Source organism: Suricata suricatta, chromosome 9, assembly GCF_006229205.1.
Source record: "Suricata suricatta isolate VVHF042 chromosome 9, meerkat_22Aug2017_6uvM2_HiC, whole genome shotgun sequence".
NCBI classification, from domain to species: Eukaryota; Metazoa; Chordata; class Mammalia; order Carnivora; family Herpestidae; genus Suricata; species Suricata suricatta.
This window is the reverse complement of record NC_043708.1, coordinates 28,829,508-28,832,186: the sequence shown is the minus strand read 5'-3', so window position 1 is coordinate 28,832,186 and position 2,679 is coordinate 28,829,508. Positions and strand designations below refer to the sequence as shown.

General features: G+C 46.8%; 1 long non-coding RNA gene across 1 annotated transcript; it reads left to right on the top strand.

Annotated features, from left to right (window-relative positions):
• Nucleotides 1–225: 225 nt before the first annotated feature.
• On the top strand, nt 226–2,403 carry LOC115302098. The gene is made up of 2 exons (XR_003913418.1): nt 226–324; nt 1,985–2,403. It is a non-coding gene; the product is annotated as an uncharacterized LOC115302098 (long non-coding RNA).
• Nucleotides 2,404–2,679: the final 276 nt, after the last annotated feature.

Here is a 2,679-nt window from a genome sequence, read left to right as displayed (position 1 = left end):
TTCTTTTTAAATTAAAGAAAACATCCAGAACAAATGACACAGAGGACAAATATGGAAGAAGAAACATCAATGGTGTGACACGTGGGGCAGTCAGAGTCTCAGAAGGAACAGAGAGAGGCAATAGAAGGCATGGTGACAGGAATTATGACTAACAAATCCCTCAGACTGCTGGAGGACGTCACCGCACACATTCAGAAAGCTCAGGGACCCCAGGCAGGAGGAATACAAGCTTGCGGGGCCCTCCCGTGCTGTTTTCCGATCCCGGACTGAGTACATTAAGAAACAAGTACTTGGACAACTACAAAGGGGCATCAGCCACCATTGGTAAGAGAACGGACATATCCCATGAAACGCTCTGATTACGCCCGGTTTCCCGAGGCACTGCCTACGCTGAAATCCCCCTGCTTTGCTCTGGTTTTCCTCCTGTGAGGGAAATCTGCTGAAGATGCGCTTGTCCTTGAAGACCCGTTAGTTAGCATGGATGCCTACCGCCGCTCCTCATGCTTGGCTTGAGGGGAGGGCACTGCTGCTGTGCTGACCAGGAGGGCAGAGTGTTCCAGAAAGGCCTCCGTTCCCTCTCATCCACTCGGCTGTATCCCCTTTGGAAAGAGGCATAATGTTTTGGACTGGAGAATCAGAGAAGTCTGATGCTTTGCCGCCACCTATTTGTTTGGTGAGGCTGACGTGTTCAAGGTGTCTCCCGCACATGGCCCTCCTTCCCCTTGGGCATTCGGCCTGTGTGAGGCGGCGGACGGCCCTGCCTGCTGCTGGCGGAGTCCGCCGTGCTCCCGGGTTTTCTCCCGACCTCCATGTGGGTGCAGTTCCTGAGGTGTAGGCTCTAGGAGAGAAGGTGAGGGGGATTTTTTTTTTTAAATTTGTGCCTCAGGCCCAAGCTTCATTCTCTAGTCCAGTTTTCCATGTGATATTTTACTCTCTATTATGTTTCTTAATTGGTTCAAACTCCAAGAAGATAGAGTGAGCGTTATTATCACCCTTAAGACCCCAGTAAGACACACCTCGAAAGTTCCATCTTCTCTTAAGCCGTTCTCATCCCTTCAGAGCAGAATAAACTTCGTTTCTGGCTCTGAAGCGCTTTGTCATAGCAACACATGGTGCAGCAATTGTTTCCTCACCTTGAAGTCTTCCACACCAGGCTCGCGTGCTTTGAGGCAGGTGCCATGTCTGGTTTGTTTTTGTTTCCTCGTATCATTGGACACCATGTTGCACATTCCAGGTGTACAGTTTTTGTTTAAGGAAGGGGCTCTGGACTTCAGCAGATGTCACTATGTGAGAATCACTAGTGCTGACAACCGGTTCTTTGCACCTGTTTTTAACATCTCAACATTAATTGAGAGGAAAACTGAAAGGATCCCATGAAGAAGAGCTGTGTTTTGCTCCTTTTCCTGATTTTATTCTTTTTTTAAAAAAATCCAAGTTAGTTAACATGTAGCATAATAATGATTTCAGGAATAGAATTTAGTGATTCATCACTTACATAAAACACCCAGTGCTCATCCCAACAAGTGCCCTCCTCCATGCCCATCCCCCATCTAGCCCATCCCCCCCCCATACCTCTCCAGCAACCCTCGGTTTATGCTCTGTATTTAAGAGTCTTTTATGGTTTGTCTCCTTCTCTGTCTTTATCTTATTTTTGCTTCCCTTCCCCTATGTTCATCTGTTTATTTTCCCCTTAAATTCCACATATGAATGAAATCATATGTTTCTCTGACTTATTCTTTGCCCGAGTAATAATTCATTGTATGAACAGATGCCACATCTTCTTTATCCCTTCATCAGTCCAGGGACATTGGAGCTCTTTCCCATACTTTGGCTATTGCCGACAGTGCTAATAAATAAACATTGGGGTGCCTGTGCCCCTTTGAATCAGCATTTTTGTATCCTTTCAATAAATACCCAGTAGTGCAATTGCTGGGGCATAGGGTCGTGCTATTTTTATTTGAGGAACCTCCATACTGTTTTCCAGCGTGGCTGCACCAGTTTGCGTCCCTGCCTCTATTCTTGTTAGCATCTGCGCCTCTGCCCTGCACCTGCCTTACAGTTTAGATCATATACGTCCCCCTTGCAAAGGTCAAGGAGTTGATGACTTCTTCGGAGTCTTGCAGCACAATAGAAGATATCTAAGGAGTGACTGTGTGGGGTCCAAGGCCACTCCAGACACCAGTGATGCCTGACACCCAGACCCCTGGCTCCAGGGACATAAGTGACCTATGGAGGACACCTGAGCACCTGTCCTTGTTTTGACCGGCTCCTGGATGCCTGAGAGGACACGTACATCAGACCCCAGGCAGAGACAAGACTTTCTGTTTTCCTTTCTGAGTCTGTTAGATGCTGTGCCTGCGTCTGGACTCGCTCTATGTCTTCAGTAAACTCTGATCTCGCCTCCTCGTGCTCATGTTTGATTTCTAGCCTGTGTGAAGCCAAGGACCGTCTTAGCCGGCCCTGCAGGCCCCACTGCGGGTCCTCCGCTCAGTCTGCCCACCTCAGAACTAGGAACGGGCTATTTGCACAGGTGAACTCTTACATCATAAGATTTTCTTCTCTAAGACTCAAGTATAATTTTTTTTTTACCTTTCTGAAAGAGAAAATGTTTCCATACATTTGTAAATATATGATTTTATTACACAAATATATACATTTTTTCTGCTCTCTGAAATAGAA